This window comes from Saccoglossus kowalevskii, chromosome 14 (genome assembly GCF_978046115.1).
Source record: "Saccoglossus kowalevskii chromosome 14, keSacKowa6.1, whole genome shotgun sequence".
NCBI classification, from domain to species: domain Eukaryota; kingdom Metazoa; phylum Hemichordata; class Enteropneusta; family Harrimaniidae; genus Saccoglossus; species Saccoglossus kowalevskii.
In genome coordinates this window covers 21,609,526-21,628,547 of record NC_140654.1, presented here as the reverse complement: position 1 = coordinate 21,628,547, position 19,022 = coordinate 21,609,526, and the positions used below count along the sequence as shown (strand labels likewise).

General features: G+C 36.3%; 1 protein-coding gene across 2 annotated transcripts in view; it reads right to left on the bottom strand.

The window, feature by feature from the left end:
• The window catches only part of LOC102810176 (sodium-dependent multivitamin transporter-like), a 63,168-nt gene that overhangs the window by 9,197 nt on the left and 34,949 nt on the right, over positions 1–19,022 (bottom strand). The window lies entirely within an intron of this gene.

The following is a 19,022-nucleotide window of genomic DNA, read 5'->3' as shown; positions in this document are numbered from 1 at the left end:
TTGTGTGCTATTATTGAAACGTTCTCATTGGCCGATCTGTACCACGTGCGGACCTGTTATCGGACGATAACAGGTCAATGATTGAGGCTAATGCACGAACATACAAACACGAACATGTGCGACTCGGCCATGTCAAATAGTCCACCAAATTTGTAAGAATCGTTTAAGCGACAAACTCTTCGTGATTCTTTCACGTTGAGAAATCGCGGCTATTTCTTATCTACAATATTACATAAGAACGTGTTTTCGCGGGCCGCCTGCTGGTGAACGTTCTAATCGTAACTGAAACACAACCACAGTATTCTCAAGGTACTAATTTTTTCGTCATTTTCGGGCAATATGATTGACGCAATGTACTGTGGGGATATTCGCTTAAATATTAGTGTCGACGGCGTCTCGCTCATTGTTGCGAACATCTCAGTTCATACCCTGTTATTTCAGCAATAATGAATCCTTCATAGCGTCATAGTAAATGAGGAGACAAATCCAATAGGACGCTATCATAATGGAAGATTGTTACCGATCGAATCGGACAAATTTACTTAATGTTTGGGGCGATTTGTTGAAATGAATTTACTTGTGAATAGAGGTTTCCACTATGGGAGGTTATTTTAAAATTATTACGTCATATAATCCCCGAATTCTTATATATATAATGTTGATTTAAAACACACAATAATAGACACTGCGGGGTATTTTATTTCCAAAATAATCTACATATATAAATACAGCATTATTTTTATTAGTTTGGTAATTTGATGAATATATTTCTTGAGGAAATTCAGAAATGTAACTGAATAGAAAGTGTTAATATCTCTGGCAGTTCGCGAAATATCAGTCAAAAAGTGTGTTTATTTCAAAGCCGTACGCGTTTTGCTAGTTCTAATATCGTAGCTCTAACTGTAAGTTGGCAGCGTAGTGTCTTACTGCGAAAGACGCGGATTTGTTTAGCAAACAATCGGTGAATAGGCTAACGTCTCCAGCATACAATATTAATCAGAGAATCGGCCAAAAGTGGGCAAATGGGGTGCAGGGTTTGTTAAAATGCCTCCGCGCTCACAATCTGAGAAACAAGTCAGAGAAACAGGTACACCAATCTGCCAATCTGGTCACATCCACGGGTAACGAGAGTGTTGTCACGACGAACCTCCCGATCGCTATAATAATGCAACATGGCGATAGTTTAATGAAACGCAATGAGAGTCAAAATCAGTACAGCCAACAAGCAGCGCAGGTAAAAATAAACAGAGTTAAATAAAAAACAGTCACGGAACTATCAAGGGGGAATTCTTCTCTCTGGGTTCTCCACACGTGTCAGGGGGGAATCTCGTCTCGTCTCTATATCTCGTCCCCTTGAGGTGCGGGATCGGGTAAGTCACTTAAGCTTTACAGTCAAATAAGACACACACAGCGAAATACGTTTCAACTCTCGTCTTAGTCGGTCTTTCGAGCACTCTATAAGACACGGCGCCCTGGGGAAAATCCCCAATTCTATCGCAAGGCTGACTCAAGACTCTGTCCAAGACTCTCCAGGACTGGACTTAGACTGAATCTGTCGTGGAGTATTCGCCAAGACCAACTCAAACTCTCTTTATACATTTTCAAAACTCTAACCAATTACAAAGCAGAAAAAATACTCTAGGGCGTAACCTTCAATCATAAAGCCAATCACACTAAGTACTGAATACGTCATATCTTTTGATTAATCGTTCACTACATTAATAACTATGAATACCAACTGTCAGAATGAGTAGTCAGAATAGCGACGGTTATCTCGTAATTAGTTCCAAATCACTGAGCCAAGTTCCGTCCAAAACTCCAAATAGGCCTAAATGATGACAGACATAACACAGCAATTCACTCGTAATCAGCTAATTAAGTCGATTAACAGATACGCAAAAACAAATTCATGACACATCCCTTCACCCAAACTGAGATTATGCTTCCCGGCATTGCACGTTCACAAATCAAAGATACCGTCCTCTACTCATCGTCATACAGGTTAAATACAATACTAATAAAAGGATATAAATCAAAAAGAGTAAACACACTGATTAAGTACAATGATTATAAAGTCTAAATACAATGGTTATATAAAGTCACAAATATCAATGGTTGTAAATCAAAAACAAGGGAAAGGCTACCACAAGGCCCGCTTTCATCAAAACGGTCCGCTGAAGTGACTCTTCCCTGCACTGTCTCTCGTTACTAAGGTTACAAACTCTATATCAAAAGGTCAAAAAAAACTAAGGTGTAACCAAGCGATCAGCCAATCGCTGCAGTCGACAGCTTGATCACGTGATTACCAGGGATGCGTCTCTCGGTTAAAGCATTGCAAAGCGGTCACTAATAAACAATGAATAAAAAGCTATTAATCAAACTCCTGTCATATACGCTAATAAACTTCAACTGAACTCACAAGTCGTTAATCTAAACAAAAGTCATACGGCGTGGAAACGGAATGCAAAGACAAAGCTATCATAACACATTACTCCTCTGGCAATTAAAGACTGGAAAGGCAAAAACGATAGAAACTACTGAGTTACATATAAACCTGTCAATCATGAACAAAAGCTTGCGTTATCAAACAATACGTATATGAGCGCACCAAACTCACTTCAAAAAGACATTAAAAACGTTACAAAGGTGCTCTTAACTCAAAAAGCGTCAAAAGTATTCCGGAAAACAACACGAAAACAAAACAACTCTTAAAACGTCGATATCTCTGTACATCGACAAATCTCAAAACTCTGAAAAACTCGTGGGGGCATCATTCCTCCCATCATAATCCTTTACTCATAAACTCATTAAAACACCATAAAACTTCACAAAACTCATAACACTGTGTTGCAAATACTTGTCCACTGAGGCGCGCTTAAATCGTTATAAAGGACCTCGAACGTCACTAAATATCATTTCAAAACTAAGATCTGGGCGCTTACATACATACAATTCAACATCACAAAAAAAATGGTAAGAAAAAACGATAGGAAAAGCAAGCAATACATTACATACTGAACAATAGTGTTGGGATTGTGGAAAAGAGTTCAACGTCCTGAGTTACACAGTGTCAGTTACAGTGTCCAACGAGCGGTTCTCTAAGCAATACACAGATAGCTAAAGTTCTAATCAAAGTCTCTAAGCGTCTTCTTCTTTCGTCGCATTAGTCCGGGTCGTTCTTCTTCTTGTCTTTAATGTCGCTCAATTCTTAATTATACAGTCCTATTCGATACTGGTCCTTCCGAAGGGGCTCCAAAGTCTTCATGTCTTCAGCGTCATTCATCAGTGCCATACTGGTAAAACCGTTAGTCGTCAAGCGCGGTTTCTGAGTCGTCTCTGCCATGAAGCTGTTAGTTCGGTTCACAAGAAAGACACCTCTTCGCCATTTCAGTTTTCTTCACAGGATGTCAATGTGCGTAAGACGCAATGCCCAGGGTTCTCACACCACGTATCACGGGGGGGGGAATTCTTCTCTCTGGGTTCTCCACACGTGTCAGGGGGGAATCTCGTCTCGTCTCTATAGCTCTTGTCCCCTTGAGGTGCGGGATCGGGGAAGTCACTTAAGCTTTACAGTCAAATAAGACACACACAGCGAAATACGTTTCAACTCTCGTCTTAGTCGGTCTTTCGAGCACTCTATGAGACACGGCGCACTGGGGAAAATCCCCAAGACTATCGCAAGGCTGACTCAAGACTCTGTCCTAGACTCTCCAGAACTGGACTTAGACTGCATCTGTCGTGGAGTATTCGCCAAGACCAACTCAAACTCTCTTTATTCATTTTCAAAACTCTAACCAATTACAAAGCAGAAAAAAGACTCTAGGGCGTAACCTTCAATCATAAAGCCAATCACACTAAGTACTGAATACGTCATATCTTTTGATTAATCGTTCACTACATTAATAACTATAAATACCAACTGTCAGAATGAGTAGTCAGAATAGCGACGGTTATCTCGTAATTAGTTCCAAATCACTGAGCCAAGTTCCGTCCAAAACTCCAAATAGGCCTAAACGATGACAGACACAACACAGCAATTCACTCGTAATCAGCTAATTAAGTCGATTAACAGATACGCAAAAACAAATTCATGACAGAACTAATGGTCTGTAGAAAACTGCATCCGCCAAATGCCAGAACGCACGTGAGGCCCGTGACTTCAAGGTATACACGAATTGATACATAAATAATGTGTCAAGTGCACTCTCCCGTGAATTCGAAAAATCAAATCTACATTCGAGAAATATACACAGAACAATTAAACAAACATGTTGCTACTTGAGGCGTGACAAAAATATACTAACATATACATATGTGTTGACTCAGGAACACACGAAACATTAAAGAAACATTTTCAGTTACACCAACGGCGCTACTTACGTATCAATACACTCGGGTGATCAGGTGACTTATAACACTATTGCAAAAGTATGTATTCTGACGCGTGTAATGAAGTAGGCACAAACACATACAAGTATAATTACTTGAAAATGCCAAAAGCGTTCACTAAAGACCGTCATAACATTCACTTCCGTGAATATCACTGTCATGAAGTTGTAGGGTTTCTTACTCACTACTCCCCGCTAATGACGTACTTTGTTATACTCGAACCAATCAAGCAATCAACCAATCTGCCTCAACTCCATAGTTACCTAGTTTTGCGATTTATCAATTTATTCTCAAAAAGTGAACTTTGAACGAACTTCAGACTGACCATTGCGAATGAAATTTCAATTGTTAATTCTGCGTAATCGATATATTGTGTCAATTGAGAGGTCTTACAGAAACTTTAATCTTCTGATCCGGCCCGGGCCCCAATCGATAAAACTGTCCAGGGTTATGTTTTCAATTGAAATGACATTTGGTGGATGTGCCGATCTATGACGAAGAGGGTCACATGACAAAGTCGCTATAGTGGGAATGATCGTTACGACTCGTACATTAGTATGTCACGCCTCTCCCATTGATAAATAGACGGAAAGTCGCCCTCTCGCGGTTACACTTGCCATACACGCCTCTTTCCACAGCACAAGGATTTACCAAAACCAATAAAATCATAGACCTTAGAAAAGAGGGACGTGCAACTGCGGTATTTCCTTTCATGTAAACGTGAGTTATAATCTCAGATTCGTAATCTCTGTAAATAAATTATAGCGGGGGTTTTACCTCGTTATGAGCGCATGCGCACTTTGCGTAATTTAGAAAGTCTCGTGATATGCGTGAGCAAGATTATGCTAATAAGCGTTTAGTTGAAAACATTATGGCGGCCTCTTCGAGTGTAGATTTTGAATCTTCCGAGTTAATAGACGTTTTTAATGGCATTGACGGTCTATCAGAAGATGGTAGTGTTTCTGGGGAAGATCATGATATTTCTAACCAGCTCGCTTCTCTAAGGTCTATGATAAAATAAATAGTGAAAAAAATTATATAAATAGTTTCGACTGCTTTTCTGAATATGGCATATTTATTCTCTATTTGAAGTTTACTCCCCAATTAGAATTGCGGAAGTACGTTCCGGTCACGAATGCTCTACGGGCCTTTCAGGCTATTGGTTTGTTTGAGTCGAGCAGACGTCACGGTGTTGTTCGCGGGAAATTAGTTTCGTGTGTGTTTCAAACATGCATGGTTCAGGCAAATGTGATAATTACGTACATCGACAACTAATTGAATTCATCTGAAATTTATAATTGTAATATATGATACACCTTATGAAACTAATCTAAATCAATATCGTGACGATAATGTGTCGTCTAGATTAAATATTGAACACATGATTAATTGTCAACAGTTTAATACAATCGTGTTTGTATTCAAAACTCTGCGAAATGTAAACGTGGGATAAATAGGATATCATAATGTCACCCCTAAAATATCGTGTTTATTAAATCCGTGAACATGCTTAATAAACCAGATATTTGGGTCACTCTTGAGATACACGCTCCTCTCTTTTTTATGCTCAATAGTTCTTAGTTAAAAAACTAGATGCGAAAGATGTGTAATAATTAGAGACGTTACTAATGTAATAACAGGTTTACCATTTGCAGCAGGCGACTAATTTCAAATATCAAAACAACAAAAAAAGCATGACTATATGTGGCCCAGTTAATCTTCAACAGCCATTTTGTTATTAATCCGCATTAGATTAATGTTTCCGATAATAAAGTGGTAGGGTGTCGTGCGATCGAGTACCAGTAAATATGGACCGTTTTTATAATGCTTAGCGATGTACTATTAAACTTACCACGCGAACACGGGACGGGAAATGACTGGGTGCGATGTATTCCGACGCCCACTATCAAACGCAGGGAATTCGCTTTTTATTTTAAACACACGGATATTATTGAACACCAGTATGAAATAAACCAACTGTAATTTTACCGCCGAGCATGAAAGTAATCTGGCTTTCCACACATCATGTTTGGCAGTGAAATACTGTGTTAGTGTGAATTTTAGGAACTATAGGGCTAATACCGTGTATGATATTTAACCGTTATTAATAGTTTGAAACGCCCACGTAACTGGTATTTAATGTTTCTAAAACTACCGTTTAATATTTTGAATGAATATCTAATAACACTGCACATGACGAATTATATCGCAGTCAGTAACGTATAATAAATTGTATACCTTATTAACCTGTCCAAGGACTGTCGTGCTAACAGTGGAGATCTTAGTGCCACTGGGAATATACTGTATTTAGAATGAATAAGCGCGACGAGAGAGTAATCTATTGGTGCTATATGATCCAGCTATGTTAGAATTAGCATAATAGTTGCGAAAACAACCTGAATATTTACAAAAAAAGCCATTTATTGCTATCAGTCGAATAGTAGAATTCTAAATACGGCATTTGTATTGAGATTTTTTTTTCATTAAACCTTTGGGTATTTGCTTGGAACGAACGATTGGTATGAAATCGTCCTTGTAATTTCTCTATTTATAAACTGGCCAATTTTATTAAATTGCAAGCTGTCGTCGTCAGAACCTATCGATTCTAATTTCACCATTATCAATTGTCTACACCTCTATAGTATAATATCACACTTTCTCTCCTACCTCCCAATATGCTATGCTAGAGCGTGTAGTACACATGCAGATTTTTTTTTTTTTAAAGTCTTCTCCTTATTTCGTCCGACATGATCTCTGATGTCATCAATTTCACATGTCTGATGTAGCCTCTAGATTCGGATTTCGTTTAACCAAAATTTTGAAGAAAAAAAAATCTTAACGTCCGGTCGTGCCGCTAGGCGATTTGGTATCGCGCATTGGTTTGAGTTCACGCGCAATACGCGTTTAAATACTTTTAATTAACTTTACTTTAATACAAACTAACCTAAGAAAAAATGGGGCCTTGCACGCCACAATGGTGATTGGATCATCCAACAATATATAGAAAATGGTAATAGATAATCATAGTCATTGATCCAATATATAGCCAGACGTAACGGGTAATTTAACCCTTAACGTCTGGTTACATTAAATATTTACCAAGAACTGTGATTACCTAGTCATCATCATCATTTCTTTGTCTCCTGGTGGATAATATGGCTAGATTACCTAGTACGGCTATATTATATTTATCATTGGTAGAAGCTTTCCTAATGTATTCGTCAAGCACAATTATGAGCATCTTGACTAACATTTCGTATCAATTTTCGAAATCACGTCGAAGAAATTGCAACGCGCTCAAGTTGAAACCAGTCGGCCATTTTGAAAATGCCGCAAAACGATATATGATACCAACAGCGATAGAAAGAAAGGTCACCAAAAAAGGTAATCATGTTCGCTGCGCCTCATCTATCCTGAATATTGATCGACCTTAGGAGATTATTCTTTTCATTATGCACAAAAAACATGGTATTCAAATTTTTTACAGCTGCAGGTGGGAGTTTTGACACGTTTCATTCTCATCTCGTCGATCGATGGTTGATTTTCAATTCTTCTTGACAACACGTACAAGTCAAGTCATAAATCGAATAAAACGGTTCACTCCAAAGTAGATGAACGAAACATGGCAGACGGCAGAGAAGAATTGAGAAAATAAATATAGTAACGCATGCATGGTAAGAAATTGCAAACAAGTGGTTTACACGAATTTCAATCAGCATGATATAAAAAATACAATCAAATTTGATTCGATATCATTTTGACCCAAATCTTGAATCACAATGTTGTGAAAGGCAATATAGCTTAGATACATATGGCCGACGGGATCTCGTTAAGAGCCAGAGCAAGTGGTTATTGTATATGAACAGATATTGTGATTTATTAATTTAAAAATCAGTCAACGTTTAAAGGAGAAATGATAGATAAAATCAAAAGAAACGGCAACTTGATGGGTGGATTCAATTGGAAACATTAATGACGGTCATAGAATAGAAAGACATCATAAATACATGCATGATAAATCAATCTCTCTCTCTCTCTCTCTCCCTCTCCCTCTCTCTCTCTCTCTCTCTTCTCTCTCTCTCTCTCCTCTCTCTCTCTCTCTCTCTCTCTCTCTCTCTCTCTCTCTCTCTCTCTCTCTCTCTCTCTCTCTCTCTCTCTCTCTCTCTCTCTCTCTCTCTCTCTCTCTCTCTCTCTCTCTCTCTCTCTCTCTCTCTCTCTCTCTCTCTCTCTCTCTCTCTCTCTCTCTCTCTCTCTCTCTCTCTCTCTCTCTCTCTCTCTCTCTCTCTCTCTCTCTCTCTCTTCTTTTCTTATATATATATATATATATATATATATATATATATATATATATATATATATATATATATATATATATATATATATATATATATATATTATGAGGTTATTACGAGAGAATACCTTTATTATTATACATCTTTTTCTTCCAAGGATACACCATGGGAATGTCGAAATCCAAAATATTTAAAACAGGATCAGCAAACTTCTTTGTGTTGAATCCGAAAAACTCTGGTTGCAGCCATGTTTGTTTTTATTATTAGAGGACTCTTACGCGAATAATCATTCCATATTTCGAATTCGCATTTTCTAATATGGTAGGATGATAATACCCCATAAAATACCGCAAAATTACGGCACGCTGTAACTATGGTGTTACGGTGATAAATGTAAAATAAATATATACTAGTATATTACGATAGAAGTATTTAAGACACTTGTGCACTATTTTTGAACAATCGAATTAATCTGGGGGAAGTATTGATAGACGCCATCGTTGAATCAGGACGGTGACTGAAACTGAAATCACGGCAGTCGGTTCTGTATGTGATGGCACTACTTTTGTCGGGAAATCACCCGACAATATCGCTGACAATCACTAATAATATTTAAACTCATCGTGAAATCAACATTCTTGGTTCATCGAACTCTTGATCGAAATAGAAAACAAATATGTACTCAATTCACATTGGAAGTGTCACCGGAACTGTCTAGTCATCTGTTCTTAGTGTCGCTACAGTAATCGCATGACATGGGTATTAAACAACACCCGGTGTATGGTTACATATGTCGTGCTCTGTTAGCAACGGTAGCTTTTTATAGCAAATATTATTTACAAAAATGATAGTCAAATAATAACAATTTTATTTTATTTTACCGTCATCAACGATACAACCAACCGAGGATTTGGCAACAGCTGTTGTGTGCTTTCTTTCTTTTGAAAGGCATGTCTCTTTGATATGTTATTCGTCCATTCATTTGCGTTAGCTATCGATTTGAATGAAATTTTATCACATGTTTAGCTAAACCAATGTTCAAGCAATACTAAAGCTATCCCAAATTCTCCAGGGGTTAGTAAAATTACCAATTCTTATATAATTATAGGAAAACGATTAAACGCCGGAGTTATTCAATTTGCCAATATGAATTAGGTTCCAAAACCAATACCACACCTTGAAAAAGCAGGATAGTAAGTTGCACTTGAATTTTCGAAATGCTAGATGCGGTTATAGTGTCTAGTCAAATTGGAACCAAGAATTTCTCTTGTTATTTGCATTCGCTTCCGACACACTCGGTCTGCCATATAAATATTTATATGTAAAATTATAAGTTCGTAATTGTACTGATATAAAAGAGTATACACTTGTAGTTAGTAAACGTATCTACTAATATTTTAGGTAACTTAAACCCACAATGGACGTACAAGTTTAATACTAATTTACTCGTTCAACCTATTTATCATGTAGTCCCCATCAGCCAGCAAAAACAAGATATATTTTTTCGTATTGCACTTAGATGACAATTAAAACTCTTGGAAGATGATAAATAAGTAAGATATTAGTTCACAATTTCATATAGTTGAAACCATTCTTTTATTGGATGTTAAAGGAAATTGGTCCACTAATTAAGAAGTAATACGCATGTAAGCTATGGCCGAATGCAAGTCAGGACCGTTTTGTTTTTACATCCGTTGTTTTTTCGTCAAAATGTCTTGAGAAAACCGTGGCTGGGCTATTGTTGGCACATTCCATACATATTATATATATACATTTTTTAATGGTTCTCATAGTTGCAAATATATAGTAATTGGCTGCTATTTCACACTTTTTTTGATGAGAGAAAAACTGGTTAAAAAATTAAATCATTTGAAATTTTGATACGATATCGTCAATATCTTCTAATTTCCGATTGACAACAAAGTATTTAAGTTTGGGAGACAGTTTTACAATAGGTTATCGTCAATTCGTTGGGAATAAATTATGCCCAGACGATGACTCATTGTGTTTCTTTATTTTCCAAGCTGACGCCGCGACAGACGAAATGAATTATGTTAATTAGCACTAAATAACATAAACAGATGATATCCCTAACGCCTTTATAATCATCAGGGTATTTAGATGCAGTTAATATGTTATAGTCTAGACACCCTTTACAGTCACTCTCCCAGCCACTGTTACACTACTCTCTTACGTTATATGACGGTTTATAAATTTACTCAAGTGATACTCATGATAACCCATTTCATTACTTGATAGTATTAAACATTTACACTAATTGTGCCACGACTGTGTGTCCTTTCACAATACCTAGACATTACATGACTAGCAAATTTAATTGATTTTGGTTTGTACGAATGTGCAAATTGCTCAAGTTTATTAGTTAGGTTTAAGAATATTTGTTCATTGTCTGGGGTATATATTCAATAATTTACATTATTAGTGCTGCATTACAGACTGTGTCTCGTTCGTTCTATGCAGAATATTATTATACGAGTTGTACAGCTGGTTAAATGCGATGTTTGGCCAATATTGCTTTCAAATCCGGGAAATATTTATTATTTTTTCTCCTAATTTATACCACGGTAGCGTATAATGGAGCATTCTGTTGCATAATTGTATTCGTTTTGGGGTTTCTTTTGTATGCGTTAAATTTCTTCTTTAACAATAGGTGTGTTTTTTTATTTTTTTATTTTTTTGGAAATGAGAATATAAAGTTTTATTTACATAGTTTCTCCTTTCCTTTGCTGTTTTTACTATATTCAATATTCTTTGTTTTAATTTCATATTTAATAAATTCCAAAAGTAAACTTGAATCAATATATGCCAATAATTACATATCCAATCAAGAAGTTTCTATTAACAAAGGGCGTATTCAGGGCTAGACAGAAGAAACAATAGGAACTACCAAGTTTGCAAATTATCGAAGAAATTGTGATAGTATTTTTTTCTCACAAAAAATGCCAAAAACTTTTCCCCCAAAATTGGGATATCTTCATGAAATAAACAAATCCGACAAAGGCTAGCTGAAATGAAATGAAATGGTATTTAAAAGTATTTTTCACTAAACTTCAAATGTTTGAGTAAAAGTAAATATATCAGCTTAGAACAGTTGTCAGAAAAGCAGATTTTGCTTGGCGACATCAATGTCAGCCCAATGTCGAATCATTTGATAATTATTGTCAAAAATCGATTTATGAATGAAGGGTAAAGTGTGTAATACCCTCATTCAACAGAGAACAAATTAATGCTGCAAATATTAAATGAACAATATATATATGCAAAAAACAACAATATAATATTGCAATGTATAATTCAAAGATGGGGAAATTTACAATCAAAAATATCTTATCAATAAATGTTCATATCACTACTCAGCCCTGAATGACACACTACTATTTAGTACTAAATGCATTACAGTAGTGCCGCAGCTACTTCTTCAGGACTTGCAGCAAAACCCTGCCTGGCTAAAAACAATAACAGATGGATTTGCCTGATTGTTCAAAAGGTGCGCACATTCACCTATTCGAGAAAGATTATTGACACATCATGTGGATGGATTAAATCAAATTGATGTCATGTTTACTCTGGTGAACGCGATTCCTCTCATTAACAGTCGTAAACAGGGGTTGCATCTACAATTGTTGCGTCATGTTACGATCAGGTGTGATATCGTAATGTGCTTGAGCACAGTCACTAGAAGAGTGACTGGTTTGTGAATAAATGCCGCTACACAGAAATGTATATTGTTCTTACGAATGCGTGTACATAGCGATGTATGTATCTCAGGAGTAAAGTAAAAACAATTTAAAAAAAACGCCGATAGATTATAAAGACATTTTTAACCCCATCTACGTTATTTTGCTATGATTTTCTGTGACTTGTCAATCCAAAAGATTGAAGTTTATTGCACTTAAGTTAGTATTTTCAACGCAACAACAGTTACAAATATCGGTGTAAGCTTTTAAGATCGCATATTTTAAAAAATAAGTTATAGATTTAATTTTGGGAACGTTGACAAAAGTTGTTCTTGACGACTCTAAGAAGGTTAAAGAGTATGACATTGTGCCATCAAACGAAAATCAAGTCGATGTGCTTTGCTTTATCAACTTTATAATCCACATCAACACAAAAGAAGGAAACACGCGATGTATATCATTACAGTGTGGCGATACGAGCTGTAACAATTCTTCTAACGCGCAGTATAAGTCGATGCGAAGGATCTCCTACTGTTGCCATGCATACTTTGCAGTTTTCCCGTGCGCTTGCTGGTAGATAATTATATTGTAAGGTTGTCACAAGAATGCAGATATGTACCCCGAAAGTACGTGTCTTTTTATTATTATCTTATTTTCTTTCGATGTGTAATCTACTAGTAGTTAATGAATACTTTTAATATCTCTCGAAAATGGTCGAAACATTCCGTTGCACATGGTATAGACGATAATGTTATTCCTGAAATGTTGCAGAATGTTTGTTTATCTACATATAGCATATATACTACTGATAATACATGATTACAGATGTCTGATTTGTCAAAATATCTGTCTTCTTGACTCTGTTATTGTTATTGTCAATCCCATACCAATCCACACCTAAAGCCCTATTTGGACGTCTTACGAGACAGGCACATTAGTTGTAATGAAACTCATGATGTCCGATTCATATAGTAATACTAATAACCCAGTTTAAAAAGTAAGTTTCAATCGCAAGTATATTAAACTCGGAGATAACGTTTAAAAGGTGAAATAAGTTACAAAAAATATGTAAAAGTATAACAATAATAACTAATGCATCAAAACAAAAATGAGGCTCTTATATTGCCGTTTATACAGAAATTAGAAACATGTTTCCCGCTGATTCACGCAGCAGTGCACGGGCGCTATCTTTAGTTGATAACACGGTTTCATTCAACATACACGCTTAGCACTCATGGGGATACATGTGGATATGAAAGGTTTATCGCATTTTTTCAATACAAAAGAACTGTCACCGAACTGTCAGGAGCAAATCAATTGCTTCTCATTTGCATAATAGAACACTGTTTTCTGACTTTTGGTGAACGCTTGATATTTCTGAATGGATTGATGTAGCAATGTTTTATTGTTCAACTCGTGAGCTTTTCATTTTATCATCAGCGCACGAATACTCAAATCTCAAACCAATCTATGCGTTATTTTGTTTAAGTCACGGCCCAAAAGGAGAACGGGACGCAATAGAAAACAGTGCATGCAGACTGCATCGCCAGTTTTCGTGAAGAACGTTATTTTTTAATGCAGGGGGGTTATTGTCAATTTCGAAATGTATTGAGTTGGGGAGAGGAGCTGAATAACAATTGCAAATTATTGTACCGATCACAAATATGTGCTAGTAGTGTGTTCACACCACAAACAAATGGTTTAAAAGCAATTAGTGCCGTTCGATGCGAGAACTGGCCTAAAGCGTCACGGTGAAAAAAGGCGGATCGAACGTCCACCGCAAAAATCGAATGATTTGATTTTTTACACTTTTTTATAATGCAATGTCGAAATTTTTGTCTTCGGGGGAGAAATGTGGCGTTGAGATACCCTTATTTCATCAAAAGTGTTCATCATCAAACGTGTATAGCATATTATTTAGCGTGGAAATAGTTTCGCGTCTGTCGAATCTCGATGTTTTGACCCACTAGGGCGCCTATGACCTTCGATTGTCCTGTATTTTCACGTTCGAATTCACGCATAACGCGGGATCTCGCAGTTAGCGGAAAATGGTATATTCGATATCTTGTAATATATAATATAGTCTTCGGCGCGAGCGTTGCTAACTTTTTCCAAACTAAGATTTACTCGGTTTGCGACAAACATAATAGACAAATTAAGGTAGAGATGCAGTTTATTTGGCTTGCTTTTTAATTGAGTAATTAGACAATGAAGATGGTATTATATATCCAACATGTTATATATTTTCTGAAAGCTTATTATACAAACTTTGTAAAAATTGTCTTTATTTTAAATATCCAGAATGCGTTTTTGATTTTGGGTCAAAAATATGCTTTTTTGGACAAAAGTGGTTTAAAAAAAAATAGCTTAAAAACTTCAAGTCCATTTGTGGATAAAATTACATCACTGGATACCTTGGTATACTACTAATTCAAATGCGTCCACTCATCTCTCTAACGACTTTCAAAGTCGCACAGCATGACCTCAAAGTTCACTCTTTTCTATTTTTGCATAATTTATATATCCATGTTAATTGCGGACTTGTTATTTTTGTTCCACTCGCCGTAATAAACTGTCCGGACGCATTTTGAAGGGGGAACACCTTGTCAATAATGTGTGAAAATTTCGAGGCAAATGGCCAAAGCGTCTATCAGCTATTTTAATTTAAAACCCAAGAATTCACCAAAAATAGAAGACGAGAAAAAAGCTAATTTGCATATTTGCGCGTTAAACCGGGAATTACTGCTTTGTCATACTTTGTCATACTTTCTAGACTATTGAAATTGAAAGTTGACGTATAGACATAGACATTTTGTGTAAAATCGTTGAACCAGAACAACTGCTCTTGAATATATAAATCAGAAACACGTCATTCATACCAGTGTTTTGATGGGGTCGGTAAAAACACGTGGCAATAGCCAGTAAATATGACGTCATCTCATGAATTATTAAACAGGGGGCGGTCCTAGGAAGGTGACCTTTTATCACGATCAAAACATCATGGCTTCTCTTCGATGTATTTTCAATAAAAAATCTACGAGTATTTCAGAGCCTATGGTTTACCGTGAAGAGTACAAAGTGGGATATTAAATTATTTATCCTTGATGATTTTTATGTAGTGGTGAGAACCAACTCCAGGAAGCGAACACACAATAATGAATAATCGCGTAATCCTAGAATCGAAACGCGAGGCACAGAAGTTTTGTTCATCCTTTCCAATCCCATTTTTCCCACTGCAACATATTTGTTAAAAGAAATATTTGAATTATGTTCGTTTTTTAAGGAGGCATTTTTTTATTTTTCCGATTTTGCCAACGCCTTATTCAGGGATTTTCTAAGACAGTCGCAGACAATCAGCGCACGGATGTACGTACAAAACATGCTGTTGTACTACCGGCGACGGTCGCCTGTAAGAAGAGAGCTCCAGCTCCTAACGTAAAAGTTTTAAAATTTCGACCGGTTTTAAATAATTAAGTGTTGGAAATCTGACATGTTTTAAGATTGCAAAATTAAGGTGCATTTTCGAGCGGTCGAATTTTTCTGAATAAAAATCGGCAAATGAAAAAATAGGAGTGCTAAACAGTGTGCTTCGTTAGTTTAAAAAAAATGGAATGTCCGTCAAATTGACGTAAACTTCCCCATTTTTCACGGAAAAAGCAAAGGTCGTGGCCGAGTTGCAGGCTAAAAAACTCAAAAATCAAAACAAAATCATCAATCAGTAAGTATTATGACAAGGAAAACAAAACATCAGACGCGGAGAAGCGGTCAGCGCGTCAAAAGAGTTGTTACCGTAATGTATCAAGTTACCTCTCTCTGTGATTTATTTTTCATTGAAATTATTTGGTTGTTTTCAATTAATTTTAGCGTACCTCTGAAATTTATTTTAGCATTGTCAGTTGTTTGCTTCATTGAATTAAACGGAGTTCGTCCGGTTGCAAACAAAGCTGTCTCGCACCACCTTGCAAAACTTGCGAATGATATGTAGTAGAGGTATCCATTGGACAAAAGATACACAAAAGTTTGTATCTCCCTGACCCAGTGCAATATATCCGGTTAGAATCGAAGCTCACGTGTCCCTTATTTGAGGGACCAGATTCTGCCGTAAATTCGGGATGGGATTTAGAAAAATAATAAAATGGGACTTTTAAGGTGTATTTTGGCGTCATTTTCGGATATTTCAATCATTCCTGATGCCTAAAATTGAGTCTAAGTTTTACCGTAGTCATTGACGCCTATTCAAGAGTATGATGTTTATTGTGACTAGCGTGAATGGGTAAGCGTCATTTCGACAATGAGCAGTTATCACTGTAAACAATGTTAAATTATTCTTCACATGCTCAGTTTATTTTTTGAGAACAATTATTTAAAAACAAAATCCCTCAGTCAATCAATCAGAAACTTGGATTCATGCCTTCAGGGAAAGTCATGTTTGGACGCTCACATCAATTTTGTTTTTCGTTCGGTGGGCTGATGCCTTTAGTGTAGCTTTTGCCTCTTCCGACATAGAAATCATCTGAATCTTCTTTCTACCTCTCTTTCTTTTCACACCACGCATAATGTAATGATAAAAATTAGGAAAAAACACTGAGGAAATATAATGTTTGGTTTGCTAGCGAGCGAGAACTGATTTGAGAATAATTGCACATGCGCGTGAATTGAATGAACTATGACCCGTACAATCTCGATTTGCATATTGCCAATCAAAGGTCTTGTTATTTGGTTACTCATGCAAATTAGGCAATTGGACATAAACATTGCCACGTGTGAGTGTTTTTTATTTTTAACCAGAAAATAAATAGCAATTTTAACGGTGTTCCAATAAGAATTCATTGGTCAAATTTTCACAGAATGTTCTTTAGATAAAAATCTATATAAAAAACGAAAAAAACTATTTTTGATTGAAATTCACAAATAAAGTGCATCTCTACCTTAAATGCAAACACCACTATTAATTAGATGCAGACGAACACATGCTTCATATGTAAATATTCAAGCTCTTAACCTATATAACCGCTCTATTGCGAATTTATATTAATTTAAAAACTCTCGTGTCTCATTCACAATGAACTGAACATTAACACACGGACATGTGAGGGGCAAAGTAAGGAAACGTGTGATGGTATTATAGCACCCAGGACCAATAAAAATTGTATCATCCCTCTTCTTATTCAAGAATATTTTTGATGCATATTTATATCTGGTGTTATTACAATCAAATACTGGGATTAGGTTGCAGCGATCCATGCACCAAAAGTGCATATAATGGTGTGATGTAAACTCCGAAATATTCTTCGCTTGAGGAACCTAGACGACCGTGTATTAATATATCCAGCGATGCCACGTCTCTCAAAATCTCAATGAATTGTTATTGAGTCGAAGATCAGTGGGGCATTATATATATAACGCATATGCATTTATAACGCGTGATTTTGTAGGAATTGCACAGCAACGCAAACAAATATGTCTATCCTATAAATTCGTTTCAATTGCATTTCTTCTGTGCTTCCCTTAAATAAGTATTGACCTACTGTTTCACTGTGATGTTGTCTCTGTTTTTGTTCATCAATTTGTGCCGAACAAAGTGACGACCCAAATACATCACACATTTTTTTGTTTTCCTATTGAAAATCGTGACTGTCACAATACACATAAGAGCGAATTTCGCCATTTTTCAATCCAACCACCGCTTAGGTAAACAAATGCGAACAAATAAACTCAGGATCCAACAAACACACAATCTTTATCTCATTATCTGAGCAACGGAGTTTGCTTTCCAGAAACCGTTTCCGTTTTCCGTTCTCTAAATATTGCGTTTCAACTACCATATAATTGACCTATTTTTTCTCGCTTTCTAGTCTATATTTTTTTGTAAATAACATTTGTCTAGTCTCTAGCGACGATGTATATATTTGAAAAAAAACTATAATGAACGAGTGCACAAAACCATTATTTTTTCTCTTAACTGAATCACATGCCTCATGGAACATTGATTACTTTGAATAAAAACTGCTTCACTGCTGAGGTATACATATGAACAAACCACTTATGGGATGACCGCACACTAGTATAAGATACAGTCCTCCAACAACTAATACCTCAGTAATAATTATTCGAATATATAATTTCACATTTTGCACATCCAGAATAACCCAAGTTGACTTATTTTAAGAACCGCTCTAGAAGCGGTATAATGTAAAACCGATATCAGTATATTGAGTCAGATTATCTGATGCATTCACTCGTTCGCTGGTTAAATTGATGGTCATTTTTCACTAAGTGGAGTTGTATTGCCCAAGATATGTACACAGTGCGTGATATTTACCGCCGTCAATTGCACTGTTTGGTTAGCAATCGACCTCTGTCAGGGATTTCCGCAGCAAGTGGTATTATTGTACGACATAGTTACGAGTAAATCTCCAAGTAAACCACGCTGCGTTTGTAATTGCAAGCAATGTTTTTCTATCATAACAAAAATGTTAAAAATGTATACGTGGTCTAATATCTGATATGGAGACGATTTCAATTCATATCAGATCGGGGGGGTTCCTTGTATACAGACACAAGGCAATACACGTGGCAGCATTTCCTGAAACTGTGACTAGGTTGCAAATGGAAAGAAGGGAAGTGTTGCACTGTCATACCA